This window comes from Stenella coeruleoalba (genome assembly GCF_951394435.1).
Source record: "Stenella coeruleoalba genome assembly, chromosome: X".
Taxonomy (NCBI): Eukaryota; Metazoa; Chordata; class Mammalia; order Artiodactyla; family Delphinidae; genus Stenella; species Stenella coeruleoalba.
In genome coordinates, this window is record NC_137152.1 from 30,812,165 (window position 1) to 30,830,466 (window position 18,302).

General features: G+C 52.8%; 1 long non-coding RNA gene across 1 annotated transcript in view; it reads left to right on the plus strand.

The window, feature by feature from the left end:
• The first annotated feature begins 4,666 nt into the window (after nt 1-4,666).
• The window catches only part of LOC307180130, a 59,394-nt gene continuing 45,758 nt past the window's right edge, over nt 4,667-18,302 (plus strand). The window contains exons 1-4 of the long non-coding RNA XR_013825686.1: nt 4,667-5,216; nt 7,323-7,560; nt 16,773-16,887; nt 16,964-17,159. This is a non-coding gene — a long non-coding RNA (uncharacterized lncRNA). The remainder of the gene's footprint in view (nt 5,217-7,322; nt 7,561-16,772; nt 16,888-16,963; nt 17,160-18,302) is intronic.

Here is an 18,302-nt window from a genome sequence, read left to right on the forward strand (position 1 = left end):
CACTGAACATTAGTCACAGTGATGTGCAGGGGGGTCAGGCCCCGTTTACAAAGTGCTTGAAGACTTTGGTTCTCAGAATCCCACCTGAGAGGGACAGGATGAGTGTTACTGTTCCCATTTACAGATAAGGAGACAGACTCCCCCCCCGCCAAGTTTCAGGAATCTAGTCTTCCTCATTGAACTGCGGCCAGAAGCCTTCTGAAACCTGCCAGCTCCTGCCTGCATCTACCCTCCTCCAGGTCAATGTCATATAGCAAATCCTGCATCCTTTTCTGAGATGTGTCTACTGAGACCCCAGCCCCCCTCTGGGTTGAAGCAACCCCGACGGCTCACATTTTAGGCATCTCTTTCCACAGCCTGCAAACCGCACGGGATAGTCTCTTACAACCGTCTGTTTACTCACTTCCCTCCACCGGGTCAATTCCGATTCCAGGCCCGGGAGGACAATTTTAAAGTGTTTCTGCAGACAGACCCTCTGGCCGCGCCGGAAGTGTTTTATGGACCTGTGAGCCGAGTTAATCCCAGGAGGGGCGGCAGGATTAGTCCCTGGTGTGGGTGGGGGATTCCTGTATTAAACTTTAATCCCCATGGGAGAAGAGATGGGGGACGGGTGGCTATGGCAATGTGTGCCCCCCCCATTAAACTCCCAGATTTGGGCCGAGGCGGATGGAAACTGAGGTATGTGGATACCCCAAAGCCTCGATCCTCGGCGAGGCGGGGTGCAAGGGGGGAGGGCGCCCCGCACAGACGCACCCTGGGAGACCAGTGAGGACATCGAGGGCGAGTGGAGAGCGCAGTAGTGTGCTTTTTTCCCCCCAGGTTTTATCCTTCCCTCCCTGGCAAGGAGGAGAGCCGCAACCCGGAGAGGGAGCCGGAAAGCAGCACTTAATCACCGGCGTCTCGCTGCTCGTCACGCGAAGATGGCAGCGGCTCCCCTGTGTTTCAAGGTTCCGGGAAAGGCGTGTGTTTTGCCTTAGGCGCGCTGGCTGCCGCGCTCCCTCCCTCGGCTCGGCAGCCGGCCGGGGTCTCGGAGCCTCTCTCAACGCCCGCAAGTGCGGGTAGGCCAGCCTGCCGCCTGGCCAGCCTGTCCCTCCTCGGGCCCGGCGGTGGCTAGGGTAGCGGGGGCCCGTGGGTCTTCGCGGTCTAAAAGTAAAGGCTCGAGGATGTGAGATGGGGAGCTGATCGCCCAGCCGCCTCCGATCACAACAGCCCCCGCCCCAAGACACACAGAGCCGCACTCTGGCCCGGGCACGCTGGGCGTCAAGCTGCGGCCAATACAAGACATGCAGGGTAGACTCCCAGTAGCGGTGGCCCGAGACCCGGCCGGCCTTTGCGGAGAGGGTATTTGTCGCCACCGCCACCCACGCGTAGGCCCCACTGTGTAGCCTTCCCCTTTGACTCCCCGGGCCATCATGAAACACAGAGCGCACAGGTCCCCCCCAGCCGCCGCCACTTCCGGGGAAGTTGGGGATCCCCAGGCCTGGCTGCACGTCCCAGGGGTGCCAGCATGTGCACGGACCCTGGGGAGGACCAGGGCAGCGCGGTCCCTCCACACCCGGATTCTTCCCCGGTGCAGCACACAACCGCCACGGGCTTCCGAAGCGCCGGAGAGGGGAGGAGGAAGGGAAGGCGGAGGCCCGGGAGGCGGGCTGCGCGCTTGAGACGTGTGTGTGTGTGTGTATGTGTGTGTGTGTGTGTGTGTGTGTGTGTACACGCGCAGGCGCGCGCGCCCGGAAAGGGGGACGAGTGTTTGGGGGAGGCAGGGTGAGTGTGAGCAACCCGGAACCAGCCGTCCCAATCGGGACTTGCCTAGCTGGCCTCTCCAGCCCCCGGCCGTGAGGCTGCGTGCCCAGGGCTGGCGGCTCAAGCGGAGGGGAGCCAGGAGGTGCGGAAGGCGTTGCCGGGCGTCCGGCCAGCTCCGCGAGAGGAGCCCGGCGGCGCGCCCGGAGCCCAGGGACCGGCGTGACCCAGCCGCCCCCGCAGGCGGTAGTTTAGCTCCGCCTCCCGGGACCACTGACTCTCGGCGATAAGGAGTTCCTCGGCAATCGGCTGTCCCCAGTGCCCAGTCACCTCCGGCGGACGTGACCGCCGGATGCTATGTGGCGAGGTGGGGCGAGGGGCCTTTGCACTGCCTTCCCTGGTCCCTTCTCCGCCGCGGAGCCACAGTAACGTGCAAAATAAGGGCCAAATGTCGGGCTTCCTCATCTCTTCCCAAAACCCTTTGGAAGGTGGGGGGTCCAACACCCCCCCAAACAGCTCACCTTCACTACACAACACTGGGGAGGCAGCACAGCCCTACATTCCTCGGTCGGGGGGCGATCCTGGCCATAGCCCAAACTGTGCAACAAAGCCGCTTAACAGTTCTGGGCCTCGGTGTCCTTATCTGTAAAATGATACCAGTAACGTGTCTAACTCACGGGGTTGTTTTCAGGATAAGAGTTAATACATAAAGTGCCTAGAACTCTGCCTGGCATACAGTGCTACAGTGTTGGTTGTTAGGGTTTGGTACCCTCTTACCAGGCTGAAGCAGGTGAAGGTGGGGTTTGCACAGGGTAGAAAGGGCACTGCTGCCCACAAAAGGCGGCAAAATGGGCTCCAACTGTCTCCACTAGATTTTCCCTTAAAGACCCTCGTGTGTGGTAGGGATGGAAGGGGGAACTTTGCTTTAATGGTGCTCATTTAGGCTGGATTAATGGGAAGCTCCTGCTAGGGCTCAGGCACAATTACCCACCCTCTCCCTGAGGCCTTGGGCGAACAGCACCGGTTTAGAGGACGTCCGGTAGACTCTTCCAGGACACCCTTTCTGATGGCTCAAGGCCACCTCCTATAAATCAGTTCTTAGAGGCGCTGGGCAAAAGCCACATCCTCTGGGGATGTAAGTTAGCCAGATTTTAACACTGGTCCAGAGCTGGCAGGCGGCAGGCCCTAGTCCCCGGGCTGCTGGTGAGTCTCATTTTAGAGACTCACAAACGCACCACTATTTACGTACATAGAACGGGTCAGATTTCTAATTTCAAAAAGCTTCCCATTTCCTTTGAAATGGGGTCTCCTGCGCGATGGGGCGGAGTTGGGGCAAAGAAGCGCCCCGAGGAGGCCTCGGCGCCACTCACTCCCCGCCTGGCCTCTCCCAGGTCACTCATAATTCATTTGGTGGGACAGCCTTTTCCTTTTCAAAGACAACGCAAATGGCCTTTCCCTTACGTGGCTGCCGGCGTTCGCCTAATCACTGAAATGTGCTGGCGGTGCGCTCTCGCTCTCGCAGTTGATCCTTATCGGAACTGTGCGTGCCAGGCGGCCAGCCCCGCGAAAGACAAAGACGCGGGTGCCTCCGGGTTTGCTCCCGAAGCCTCAGGGTCACCTCCGGGGCTTCCCCTTCACAGCCTCTGGCTCCCAAGCCGCTGCCGGCCAGCCTCCGGAACAAACCCGCAGCCTTAAGTCAGAATTCCAGTTCTCGAGCGCCACCCGGAGCGTTCACTTTTCCCCTCCTCCGAGGCCGCGTGGTGCGCGAGTGAGAGTCCGAGGGCGGCGGGAGCAGACGTTTGGGGCCGGGGGCCGGGGGCGGGGACTCCCCGGCACCCAGCAGCACGAACGCAGGTTAAAGAAAAAGGCAAGAGAAAAACGTGGGCTTATAAAAGCCAAAGCCCAGGACCATCTAGTCTGAAGTACAAACAACCTCAGGAGGGAGTTTGCAAGGAGCAAGCAACCCCCATATAGAAACTACAACTAAACGAAATCCCCGTTTAGAGTTATAGTAAGAGTCCTCGAAGGTGGAGTGCAAAGGGGACCGCGGTTTCTTAGGACACACACGGGCTGTGCTAAGATACATCATGCTCAGCCCGGCACCTCCTGCACACACGTTTAACAGCAGGCAGAGAGCGGAGTTTCATCTACAGATCAACTAGTTCTCACAGTATTTATAACTGACTCAACGTTTACTTGATTTTTTAAAAAAAGATTTATCTTGCTTGAAAGATACATTAACAACCTGTATTTAGATGAGCTAAGTTCTCTCAGCTGTCTGCCCATGTCTGTCTGGTCTCTCTAAGAATCCACGTTTTCTAGCCCGGGAAGGGGCAGGCTCCTCCTTCGGCGGTTTCCTGGCTTGGCGCCCATCCTCCCCAAGCACCGGGAACGGAGACGGCCGCATTAATACTCGCGGGCAGCCTGTTCTGACCTATACTGTCATTTTTTCCATCGGTCAGAATCGGGCGGGGGGGGGGGGAGGTGTTCTCCTCCGAGGGGCTCTGCACGGATCATTGGGTTTTCCCCGGCGAACTTAACACGGAGGCAAAAGGGGCAGATGGAAACCAGGCCTCGGCTGGCCGGGCGCGCGTAAGCGCCGCACTCGGCAGCTCGACGCAAAGCCAGGGCTGGATTTTCGCAGCCTGGGCCCGGCGGCCTCCCCGCGCCGGCGCGATCCTCTCTCCCTCGGGCTGAGCAAACGTGCTCTTCAAATTCCGCCCTGGAGACAGCAGCTGTGCGGCGCGGGGGGGTGGGGGGGGATAACCCGCAACTTTTCCAACAGAAAGTGTATGCGCACAGGAGAGGTGAAGGCCCACCCGATTCTGTGCACGTACCGACACAGCATCTAATCAGTGTCACTGCCAGGAATACGCTTCCGCGGCGGGCGACACCCCGGCCCCCGCCAACCTGCAGGAGGGAGGGGGGGATGCAAATGGCGTCTCGCGTCGTCCCAGACTCTGCACAGCTCCCGCTGCCGAGACTCCGAGCAGACGTCGCAGCGGGCCAAGCGTCGCCACTCTGGGGACGCGAACAAGCCGGCGGCCCGCGCCTCTCTCCTGCTACCTGGTCGCGGGAAAACGAACTAGCACCGCTCCCCGGGCCGAGGCCATTCCCCCGCCCCCACCGCCGGAAGAGCTGCCCTTCCCCGATGGGAGGGGGGCGGGAAACTTTGCGAGACGACTGTTCCGCGCCTTTCTCGCGTGGCGTCGGAGAGGAACTTGGGTGGGTTTCCCGTCCGAGGCCTGACCACACCCTCCCACTTTTCTAGGCCTCGGACCTGAACCTCGTGGACTACGGAGCGGAGGGGGACACTTCGGGCCACTCGGAGGGCGGCACCGAAGTCAGGCGTCCCCAAGGGCTCTGGCGGACGGCCAAGTTTGTGTTCTTTCCATCCCACGCCGGAGTAGCGCTCGCTACTTTGGGGAAACTTCAGACTCCTCAACCCCGGCCACGAGGCCACCCCTGTCTTTAAGGTAGGGCCAATGGTCTCTCTACAGCACCCTCTCCCGCTCTGCGGCCCCCGCACCGCTCCCACAGCCCCGGGGAGTCCCCACAGATGGCCCGCGCCTTCCCTCGCCCGCTCTTCCGGGGGAGGGGGAGGCGCGTGGGTCGTGTGCACCACGACTCCGGCCCGCATCCTCCGCGGAGCCACCTCCGCAACCTGCCCCGCCCGGAGTCGCCCTGCGGGATGCAGCCTTCCCCGCGCGTAATGGGGCACCCCTGGGACGCAGGCAAGGATGGCGGTTCCGGTCGTTCCGGGATTTGCGTGCAAGAAGACAACAAGGCCGGCGACTACAGGAGCGGCGCCTCCATTCTCGGGGTTGAGACGCCCGCGCAGTCTCCGCGTCGGTCCCGCTATCGCCACTCTTGCCTGGGGGGCCCGCTTCCGTACCCCGTGCCACCCCCCAGCAATCCCTCGTCCCGCCCTTGCGGCACCACGCGGAGCTCCGAGCACGCTGTCTCCCACCCCAGCCCCTCCATAACTCGCGCACCTCCCTCGCCCCGGGCTCGGGGCACTACTCGCTCTCAGCGCCCGGAGTACGCCGGTTCCACCCTCGGCTGCGAAAGCCGCCGCCCCGTGCCACCCCCGCCCGGCCCGGCCCTTGTCCCAGCCCTTGTCCCAGCCCGGCTCCCCCGCCAGCTGCGCCGCCACCGCCGCACGTGACCCGCCCCCGTCGCGGCTTCCGCCTATCTGCCTGTTCCGGAGCACAAACAATTTCTGCTCTGACGCGGGGTCTCTCGGGCCCCGGCGTCCTCTCCTCCTTGCCTCCCCCCCTTCCGGGTACGAGAACTCAAAACAACTCGCTGACCTTCGGGCCGACCAGCTCCAGCTTCCACCGACTCCGGCATTCTGTTCAAACCCGGCAGCGGCGGCTTCTAAGATTTCACTCCGCGCTGGGCTGGGGGGAGGGGGTGATTCCTCCGGGAGGGGGTGTCTCAGATCGAAAGAGCCACTTCACGCTCATTCCTCTCCTCCCAAGTGAGTTTTTAGACTGTCCAGAGGCCCTGGGGAAAGCCGCGCGCAAAGAAAGCCACCCCCCCACTCCCACCCCAACACGCGGGCGCGCGCGGGCGCGCGCGCGCGCGCACACACACACACACACACACACACACACACACACACACACACACACACACACACACACACACACACGCCGCCTTGACTGGTGCCTGACCTGATTTCCAGGGTCACGGCCCAGCGGCGGAGGGCCTGGACAGCCTCCGAAATACCACGGAGCGGTGGAGTGCGGCACGGATCAGAGCTGGGGTGGGGTGGAGGGATTGCGCTAAATAGTCATAGTAGCTCCCACTTCTGCGCTGTGCCGAGTACTTTACAAGCCCTTGAACTTTACGGATCAGGAAACTGAGGCGTAGAGAAAGGTCAGTTAATTGACTCTATCAGTCACCCAGCAAGCTAAATGACTTAGTAGGAGTAGGAATTTGAACCCAGGTGTCCCGGAGTCCGGGGTGGTTAAACATTATGCTAGTACTCACATTGGAATCAAAAGTACAGACCCATCTCCAGAACTTAGTGTTCACTTGAGGGCTACATATTTTCCACGTTGCGTTGTGACTGGTACCCAGTAGGCCTTAATAAATAATGGTGAAATGAATGGGTGTCTGAATAAATGATTGACAGAATCACTGATGGCAAGTGATTTTAGAGAAAACAGCCCCAACCACTGCTCCTTCTAAGAGGACTGTTTTACCTTAATAAAATCTCTAGCTGTTTTGTGACTGTTTGCAGATAACAGGAAACTCTTATTCAAAAATATATTAACCTCCCACCCCTCCCCCCAGCCAATCAGCCTGGCAGCGTTTGAACTTGCTGGGGCACATACCCAAAGCAGCTTGTACTTGATCTCAGCCATTTTCCCTACCCTGTTCCTTCTCCGTAGGCTTCTGCTCAGGGTCAGGCAGCCTGGAGCTGCATTTGAAGTGATTCTGAACATATCCCAGGAAAAGAGTATACACCCACCAAACGTGGCTCATTGACTTCCCTTCCACAGGCTGGTGGTGGTGGTGTTGGCGTGGGGGGAGCGTGACTTGCAGCTCAGTGGTTATCTTTTAATTCACAGACCACATAAGGAACACCATGATCCGTGCGTCTGTGCAGCGTGTTCCAGAGTCCCAGCCCTCACCAGCTGTGAGGTCACATCTCTTGGAAGGCAGTCATCTACCTCAACCAACAGCTCCGAGATGCTGGGCAGCGGGACCGTATCTGCCATTGGGAGAGCTGCCGCTGGTGCTCTGGGCTGTCCTACTCCTTCCGGTAGCCAAAGAGAGGATGCGAGTTTTAAAAATGCATATATTCAGGTAATCCATATTGTCATACGCCATCTCCCCCCCCGCCCCCGTTTTCTAAACCTAACAAGTTGTTCCTTCTGTGTCACTAATTGGGCAGCCTGAAATGAGGACAAATTTCATTTCCGGTTACCTGAAAGTAAACTTTCTCCCTTCCAGTTTGATTCCTCCAACATCTGTTGAATGCCTCTGTGGTGTAAGTCACTATATTAGGCAGAACATGGAGGAGGAAAATGGCTAGCCTCTGTTTCTGATTAGTGATATAGTCTGTCCTCCCTCCTCTCTCTCTCTCTCTCTCTCTCTCTCTCTCTCTCTCTCTCTCTCGCCCTCCCTTCCTCCCTCCCTTCCTCCTTTGTCTTTCTCTCTTTCTGACAGTTGTCTATTTTGGCTCATGTTCCTATGATAATTACCCAAGAAATGAAAGCGTTTATTTTCTAAGTAACAACCCAATATTGATTAGAAGGCTGGGGTTTCAGCCGCCTCTTTTACAGTCTGGTCTGGAGGGACCAGCAGGACCCTGTGACCTCAGCTTGTGGCCAGCCCAGGTTGGAAACATCAAGGGATTTCCAAGGAGGCCACAGGCCTCAATCCTACTTGGTCAGATCGTAGCTGCACACACTCTTGCCGAAATTCACTTACCCCTCGTGCAGGGGGAACTGGTGACAAGTGATGCTGAACCAGAGGTTCAGGACGCTCATATGATTTATTATCTGTGTACAGCCTGGGGAGGAGAAAAGACTCATAGAAGTGTTCTAGGCTGGTCATTCTGCATGTGAGCATTTATTTATCTGCAAAGCTGCCGAATGTCCCTGCAGGAAGTCGCGGGCGCAGCAACCCCTGACTGCACAGACAAAAGTCTCCCCTTTACACAGGGCTGCTTTTATTGTTTCCAACAGCTTTGTGCTTTCCCTGGGGGAAGAGGAGAGTCACAGAGCGAGTTTTCTTCCTCTTTTCTCACGCTGCAGAGGAAGTGATGTTGTGGAAACAGGGGCATTAACTTGGCCTGCAAACCACATCAGAGCCAGAGTTGGGAAAAGCTCGGAGCAGGGTGGCATTCCTATGGCTTTCGTCCTCCGGGTCCCCAAAAACCCAGCCTGGGTCTGAGCATGGGGATGGCGGGCGCTCACAGGTGGCACAGAGCAAGAGAAGTCGTACTTGGGAATCATTCCATGGGTACAAGGGGCTCCCTGGGGACGGGTGCGCCTGAACCATTAGGAGTCAAGCCCCCAAATGACTCCTGGGGCAGCTTCCTTCATTCGTCATTCATCTATTGGAACACACTTAGGGATTAGGCACTTGGTGCCCAGCACTGTGTGGCCCAGGGTGTGCAATGGTAAGCGACAGAGACACAGCCCCTGCGTCACGGAGCTTACATTCTACTTCGCTTGGCACGCGCAAGGTACCGGATGTGGTCCCGACCGTCGAATCCTGTAGGTCCTACCTCCTTAACGTCTATCCTGGGCTCTTCCTCATCCGACCATCCTTAATTCAGACCCTTGAGGACTCCTCGTGGAACAATGGAACCCACCCTCCCCAAACTCACCTCCTCCATCTGAATCGTTCAAGCAGCAAGAAGGGGAGAGACAAGGGGAGATAAGGACACCCCCATCCAGCTGAGTCAGCCTCCTTTCTAAAGATTTCTCAGAAGTCCCACCTAATGATTTCTACTTATGTCTCATTGGCCACTTCTTGCTGCAGGGGAGGCCGAGGAATGGTACCTTTTAGCTTGAGGCCATTGCTGCCTCAGGTTACTACGGAAGGGGGGATGGCTACTGGGGTGGCCAGCCAGCCACCTCTGCTCATATACTCACAGGGTATGTGACAGACAGTATGACATCACTTAGTAGGTGGTAGGAGAGAGTTTGAGAGGGACCTTTTGGGCTCTGTTCCCTGGTTCACATCCCAGTTCTGTGAGAGCCGCCCTCTGTCTCCTCCGTGGGGTTGGGATGCCAGCAGCCTCTATGTTGCTGTAGGTGCAGGTGGAATCTGCCCCTAGCTGAGCCAGTTCTGTTCTTTTTTTTTTTTTTTCCCCTGGAAATGGGGGATCAGGAGAGAGAAAGCCGGTCAGTCAGGGCAGGGCTGGCTGCATGGTTCCACCTCCCGCCCTGCACCCCGGCTCACCTTCCTGAGATGGGTCCTCGGATGCCAGCTCCCCACCTCCTCGTGACCCTGGCCCTGCTTGGCCTCCCACACACCACCCTGGCCTTGGGACTGCTACCACCCTTTGCCCCTGGGTACTAACTTTGGGAAGGTCAGGGTTGGGGAGCCTCACGGTGCCTTGGGGGTGGGGCAAGGTGGCAGCACTTTTGGCCGGACACATGGCAGGGTCCTCTCCTCCACGGAGGATCCAGGCACCGAATGTGTCCCAGCATGGAGGTTGTGATCCCTTGGAGGCCAGCGAGTACCTTGGGTGGAGGCAGTGGGCGTGCGGGGGAAGGGGAGAGTGAGGTCCCAGCCCCTGGCTGGGACCCTGCATTTTAGTTTTGTTCTGGGCCCCACAAATGATGTAGTCAGCCCTGTCTGACCGTGGGGCCATTGCGTTCAAGCCTGTGGATGCCAGGCCAGGGAAAGCCAGTCTGCAGAAAGGCAGAGAATAATAAAGAAATGCGGTAAAAAACAGAGTGCCTTCAGAAACAGGGCCCCAGAGAGGGCAAAGATTGGTTCCTGAAGGGCGTCCAGTGCCCGGCTCCTGCCCGCTGTGGGGACCTGCCTGTACTTCTGCTCCTGAGTTCTTCTCATCAGTTCCCTTCTGTTCCTTGTGCTACTATGAATGATTTCCCCTGATTACCAGCTAAAAGTGCCCCAACCCAGACCAAAAAAAAAAAAAAAAAAAGCTTGGTTTGCAGTTTATAGTGTTGGGTTTCAGTCCCAACTTTGCCGTTTAATTCGCTGTGTGATACTGGGCGAGTAGTTTTTTTAAAAAATATATTTATTTATTTAGGCTGCACCAGGTCTTAGTTGTGGCACATAGGATCTTCATTGTGGCATGACTAGTTGCGGCATGCATGTGGGAACTAGTTCCCCCACCAGGGATCGAACCCGGGCCCCCTGCATTGGGAACGCGGAGTCTTACCTGCTGGACCACTAGGGAAGTCCCTGGGCAGGTTAGTTATTCTCTCTGAGGCTTCGTTTCTTCAACCTTAAAAAAATGGCTGGACCTAATGGTACCAACGTTGTAAGTTGCTATAAGGATTATCTGTTTACACCTCTTCTCGTTAATAGAAGTATTTAAGACACAAAGGCATGTAGAGGATTTTGAGTGAAACAACTTCCTTCTCTGACTGTTTTCTCAGTACTTCGATACGGCATACTTGAATCTGGTTAACTTAAGTGGTTAGAATAGGGTCAAACGAGATGGATGTCATAGGTTTTGAGCACTAGACAGGTTTGCTTAGCGTATTTCCATGACTAAAGACTAAACACATAAGGTAGATATTCCAGTTATCTATTGCTGCACAATGAACAACCCCCAAATGTGTGGTTCAAAATAACAACCATGTTACTGTATCTCATTATCTTGTGGGCCAGGAATTGGGACGGGACTAGGATGGGTGATTCTTCTGCTCCATGTGGGGCCAACTAGGGGCTCTCGGTGGCACTCTGGTGGTGGATGTGCTGGTCTGGAGGGTCCAAGTTGGCTTCATGCACAAGTGTAGTGCTTTGGTGGGGATGGCTCCAAGGCTGGGCTCAGCTGGGACTGTAGAATGTGGTTCCTATCTGTGGCCTCTCCAGCATGGTGGTCTTCGGATAGTATCACTTTTTCCGTGGTTGCCCAAGTTCCAAAAGACCAAGATAGAATCTAGAAAGCCTTTTCTGACCTAGCCTTGGACATCATGTGGTATCACTTCTGCGGATTCACCTCATTACAGGAGAGTTAGAAGCTCACCCAGATTCAAAAGCAGGAGACTACATGAGGGTGTGAATACCAGGATGCATGGGTCATGGGTGGGGGCATTTTTGGAGACTAGCTATCACAGTGGACCAACCACTTATATGTTTGTTCCCTTAGTCCTGGGGGGCAAAGTGCAAGGACATGGTTGGGAGAGCTCAGGTCCATCCCCAGTTCATCATCAGAAGTATTCTGGGAAATCCTCAGCAAGGGGCAGGAGATGGAAAGGCTCTTGGGAACATCAACCTCTGCAGAGAGCTAATTCCATAGGCTCTGGATGTTAAATCCTAGTCCTGCTTCAAAACCAGCCTCTTGGGCTCTTGAACTTACAAAAAATAATCTCAGATTCCTATGAGGGAGTTATAATTGTCTCCATTTTCTATATGAGGAAACTTAATTAAATTGCCCAGAATCACAGCTAGAAAATGGTACAGCTGGAATTTGAAACCAGCTATGTCTAATGCAAAAGCAGTAGGTCATTTTACAGTTTAAGTTACTTTCCCAGGGTCACCCAGAGAAATACAGAAATACAATTCAGTACCCATTCATGGTAAAAACGTTTAGCAAGATTAGAAGAGAATGGAAGTTCCTTCATCTGATAAGGAGTATGTACAAACAGAGCTTACAACAAACACTGTATTTAATGGTAAAATATTAAAAGCTTCCCCCCTGAGATCAGGAACTAGACAGGATGATTGCTGTCACTCTTTCTATTCATTATTATTCTGGAGGTCATAGCCAGTGCAATAAAGCAAGAAAAAGAAAGAAAAAGCATCCAGATTGGAAAGGAAGAAGTGAAACTCTCATTATTCTCAAATGACATGCTCGTGCACATAGAAAATCCAAAAGAACCTACAATCCAACTATTAGAATTAATAAGGGAGTTCATCAAGGTCACTGAATTTAATGTAGGGCTCTGGTGAGGAGTCAATGAGAAGTTTGTATCAGCTACTAAACCCTAACCTACTTAATCCTCACAACCACTTCTCTTTGGCCTGTGACCCTGGTGACACTTCCTTCTTGACATTCCCTTGACCTTGTCTTCCTTGATACAATCTTCCTTTGGGTCTCGTCCTCCTCTTCTGGTATCTGCTCCTACAACATCGGCCGTGCTCAGAGTTTGATCCACAAGCAGTGCTGTGGCAAGGACAGCTTCATCGTGTTCTCTGTGGGTGGCATCTCCCATGGGTGTCCAACACTCTTATCATTTCTTCCCTGGACTCGCCCGCTGACCTAGTTCTTGGTTCTCCCCCCTCAATTTTTCCCCCCATTTTTTTTATTGTGGTAAAATACACATAATATAAAACCCACTATCTTAACCATTGTAAGTGTACCATTCAATGGTGTTAAGTACATTCATGTTTCGAAACCATCACTACCATCCTCCTGCCTCCCTTTGTTTCCATCTGTCACACAGGCCCCAGTGGGAGGGGACCTTCCTCAAACACAAACTTGATCTTGCTGCCTTTTCCCTCTTTAAAATCTTTCAAGACCGGAGACACCTTGGTTAAGGATTTGGGGCCATAAGAGAGGTGATCCCAGGAAGCACAGTGAGGGAATGAGAATCAAGACAGGGAAGGGAGGAAGGCCAATATACGGTACGTTTGTGAGCAGGTTACCGATATGGGCAACTGGGGCTCAATTCTGCTGGTGCCTCTCTGAGATCCTGTGTAGCACACCCCTCAGCACTGCCCCGGTGAGGGGTGAGGAAGCTGGAGTATTTACCCACCAACTCCCATCCAGCTGGTAAACCAGCTTTCTGGGAGAACAAAGAAAGTCCCAATTTGTAGTGTTTGCCAGTGGCCACGATATAAATATTCCCAGTGTGGCTGATTGGAAGCTACCAATGTTTTAACACTCGGCTTGCAAATTTTCTGAATATGTAACAGTCAGGCTCTCAGGCTCTCCAGAGCTAGTACCACTGCTCCAGCACACCCCAGCTCTCATTCCGCATTAGCTGAGGGTTGTTTCTGGGAAGCTAAGCACTTAGGATCTGCTCGCCCATATGGTGGCCAGCTGAGCATGCTTCAGCGGCCTGAGAACTCCCTCTGATGGTTTCAGGAAGTCCTCATTGTGTTTGGGAAATCTTTTCAGGTGCCTTCCGGGTCGGGTGGAGGGACACGGGTGGGACACCAACAGAGCTTGCGGTTAGGTCTTCGCAGGGCCCCCCTGCTTGGAATGCCTGCTCCTTCTTAGCACACACCCCCGCCCCCCACCCCCGTAAGCTTCTGCTCGTCCTTCAGTACTCAGCTGTGGTGGCACCACCTCTGTGAAGCTCTCCCCGTGTTGCCACACACTGTCCTTGCTCTCGTGACAGCCTGAAAGCACGCCCTTGGCTTGTTCATTGCTACCTGCCTTTGTTCCTCACTGTACCGTAAGATGCCAAGGCCAGGGATGTTGTCTATCAGTTTCTGTAACCGCAGTTGTTAGCCCAGGGCCCAGCACAAACTTAGCTACTTAATAAACAGACAACTCGCCCCACCCGACCCTGGCACGTAGTAATGATTGAGTCAAATGAACACTCTCCCCCCTCCCCCTCCACTATTTCTATATCCACTGCTCAATCGATCAGTTGGTCCCTACAGCTTTATTGCTTATTCCCATCCGTTTCCAAAGAGGACTTTAGGCAACAAGCAGGTGCTTCCTTTCCCGTGAAGGTGTGAGTGACCGTATTTTCTGAAGCAATGATCAGGACACATGCTCTGACACATGTTACGACACACGGTCTGACAATGGGACAGAACAGTTTAAATCACCACCGTCTCGGAAAATCTGGGCTGCGTGGCCCTGTGTCGAAAAGAGCCAGGAGCCATGGCTTCGTAATGCACGCCCAGAGCAGGCAGGAGTTCTGTTTTGAGGACCTCTGTGCTTTTAAGAGCGGCACGTGAAGATAGCGGAAGAGAGAAGTTGATTTCTGCGGCACTCTAGCTGGAGTGATCATAGGGACCAGGGAAAAATCTGTGGCAGAAACAAGCTCCCATGAAGACCATATGCTGTAGTTCTAATCGATGGCTCTTAGAAGTAATTCCTCGACATTGCATTCATTTTTACTGCCTCCCCTTCAGGGGCAGGAAGAACAGGGTTGTTAGCCCGCGTTTATAGATGAGGGTATTTAGAAACAGAGAGGTTCAATGGCTCAGCCCCAGTCACAGAGTGAATCAGAGACACCGCCAGCCTCGAATCCAGAATTCCGACTTGAGCTTCTGCGCCAAGATCCCTCGGGGCACGTTTCCTCTCTAATTTGCATAAATCATCAACATTTTTTTCCAAGCTTGTGCTGAGAAAGCCCCTTTTCAAAGAGCGGAAACTCCCTTTGCCTTCTGTCGCCTTAGTTTTATTTTATGAACCAAATTCTTTTACTTCAACATGTAGACTTGCTATTTTCCCTTCCGTTGAGCCCTTTTCAAAAGAGGTCATGACCTTTGCTTATAGATGCAATGGAAACGGGTGAGCCTAAATGAAATAAAACAGACGATCCGGAGGCCATATAAAGTGTCATTTCAACTAATGTTCAAAATCCCATGCAGTTGATTATAAGTCTTAGATCCTGGCAGGTTATCAGGAAGATAAGAATGGATAAATGGTGCTTCCAGTGTTTGGACCCCACTAGGTGTAAGATGAGCCTCCAACCTCGGGAGCAGATTCCTAGGATTAGAAATAAGAAACTGGCCATACCAGGGCCGTGCAAGCTTTGAGACATTTCAATTTGGAAATATGTAGGGAACCATACCTGAGACTGAAGGTATGCCAACTTGGTCTTTTAATCACCAACATAATTACATAATTACTCACAATCCTTTCACATATTTAAGAAATTCTTAGCTTATGACCTCATCTGTCTGATGGTCCTTAGGTGACTCCAGTATTGAGGTTTCTGGACATGAACTGTGCTTCCTGGAATCCCAGGTCAGCGCTTAGTGCCTTGCTGACACTCACGAAATAGTAATAATCCTCTTGAAAGTAAAAACATGCAGTGTGTTTGGAAAAATCTTCTCCTCCATGTCAAGTACGTTAGATTTTCAAAATAATGTATGGCTCATCTGTTTAACCATTAGAAAAAAAAGGAGTTCTGTCTATTTGAAATCTTTGGTCAAATAAAATTCAGCATGGAGGAAAAGCTTTTTGTCTACATGGCGCAGTAATTTACTTTATTACTTATCACATTAGTCAGCTATTGCTGCAGTCATGCTGTGTAACAAAAGTTTTAAGCACACCCAAACTCAGCAGCTTAAAATGTTTATTTCCTGTTCACGGGGTAGGGGTCGGGGGCTGGGGTTCTGATGATCTCAGTTGAGTTTGGCTGTACTCGGTAGCTTGGGTCCAGGCCTGTTCCACGTCTCCTCATCCTCCTTGGCCCAGCAGCTCCCTGGAGCATCCTCATTTTATGGCAGATCACCGGAGAGCAAAAGGCAGGCCAAACAACACAAGCACCTTTAAAGCCTTTGCTGGCATCATATCTGCTCACATTCCATTGACTAAAGCAAGTCACAGGGTCAAGCCCAAGGTCAGTGGAGCAGGGGAGCACAACAGCCCAAGAGGGAGGGGGAGGGGAGTAAATATTTGCTGAACAATACTCCAGTCTCTCACAGTTATCATCCCTAAAAGCCTGTGTTATGGACTGCATTGTGTCCACCCCCAAAATTCATATGTTGCAGCCTGAGCCCCCAATCCCTCAGAATGTGACTGCATTGGGAAATGTGGCCTTTAAAGAGGTGATCAAGTTGAAATGAGGCCATGAAGGGAGCTCTAATCCCAACTGGCTGGTGTCATTATAAGAGAAGGAAATTTAGACACATAGAGGAAAGGCCACGTGAGGACACAGCGAGAAGGTGGCCGTCTGTAAGCCAAGGAGAGAGGCCTCAGGAGAAACCAACCCTGCCGACACCTTGATCTTGGGCTACCAGCCTCTTGAACTGTGAGACAATACATTTCTCTTGTTTAAGCCGCCCAGTCTGTGGTATTCTGTTATGGCAACCTGAGCTAATACAGCCTGTAAACCCCTTGTGGGTGACTCAGGGCTGTGTCTTACTCATGGTGTTGTCTTCCCCCACAGTACTTAGCACATTACCATGTATACATATTTATGTATATTTGGTGAATGAATGAAATCTTCTCTCAGTTTCAAAATCAATAATTAACTTATTTTATCAGCCAGACTCATGGTTGCAGGTGTTAGAAACCCATTTAAAGTTTTTTTAAGCAAAAAGGAAATCTTTGGGGTCAGATGACTGGCGTAGCTTCTAAAATGTACAGAGTGATTCTAAGAACCAGGGCCTCACCTGCCGGATCCTCTTTCCATGGTCCCTCACTGATGCACTTGGCCTTGTTTTTGCAGAGAAAATGACTACCAAGAGAACGACAGATTATATTTTCCAAAAGTGATGACAACAGTATCTCCCATCCCAGCTGCTCATCTTACAGTGTGACTTTGACGTTCCTCCCGTTGAGAGGTAGGGTCTGTGTTTTCTGCCTCTGAATATGGGTGGGCTTGTGACGACAGTGGAAGTGACACTGTGTGACTTCTAGGCTAGGTCATAAAAGACGATGCAGCTTCTGCCTCGTTTGCTGGAACATTGCCTTTGGAGTCCTGAGCTGCCATGGCAGAAGTCTGAGGCTGCCATGCTGTCAGGAAGCCCAAGCTACATGGAGAAGCCACATGAAAGTGTTCTGGCCAAGAGCCCCAGCTGAGGTCCCATCTAACAGCCAGCATCAGCTACCACATGTGAGTGAAGATGACTCCACATGACTCTGGCCCCCAGCCATCGAGTCCTTCCTGTTGAGGCCCCAGATATTGGGGAACAGGAACAAGTCCTCCCCATGGTGCCCTGTCAAAATTCCTGATCCACAGAATCTGTGAGCATGATAAATGGTTCTTTTATGCCACTATGCTTTGACATAATTTGTTCCATAGCGGTTGTAAGTGGAATACAGAGCCCAGGATTACACTCTTACAGCTACCACTCTTTAGAAAATTCTGGGAAAGGTCTCCAATTGGCCAGGCTTGGGTCACATGCCTACCTCTTGAGCCAACTGCTCTGTCCGGGAGGAAGTAGAGTAGCTCTAGCCTACTTTATGTGTTCATTCCTGGGGACGTAGGCAGGGATGTTATTACGGCCACATACCAGACGCCTAGGGCTAGAGTGATTCATCAAAGGTGGTAGGGGTGGTCTCAGCAGAAGGGGTATGAGAATGTGTTCTGGGCAGACTGAAATAATAGCTATATTCTGTCACCTTTACTTTATTTGGTAACCTTTTTTGGGGGGAGAAGGGGAGGTTTAAGATAGTTTCCTTTAAAAGAAGATCGGAGACCACAAGCTGTGTGACTTTGAGCAAGTTACTTTGCCACGCTGAGCCTAATAAGAATTTTTTTTTTTTTGTACTTCTCTGGCAAGTTGTTAAGAGTGTGTTAGAAACGCTTTTCACTTTAGTCAAAATTTACGTCAGGTCAGTCATCACTTGGAAGCAGGGACTTCAATGTTCTGCTGAAGGGTCCACATTGCTGTCTGCATTAATTTCCACATGGCTTCCGTCTTTCCCTTTTCCACCCCAAAATACACACACACACACACCAGTCGCACGTGATGTGCACACACACATATTAAATATGTATTTTTCATATATTCCAAAAATAACCAAACCTTTCTTCTTTCCTGAAAGCCAGTAATATTTTTGCAGCCTAGAAATATCCTTAGGGTCAATATCCTCTATCAGGGATCGGCAAACTTTTTTTGTGACAGGCCAGAGAAGAAAAGTTTCAGGCTTTGCAGGCCAGTTTCTGTTGTGACTACTCATCTCTGCCCTTGCAGCCAAAGCAACCACAGACGATATATAAGCAAATGGGTGTGGCTGGGTTCCAATAAAACTT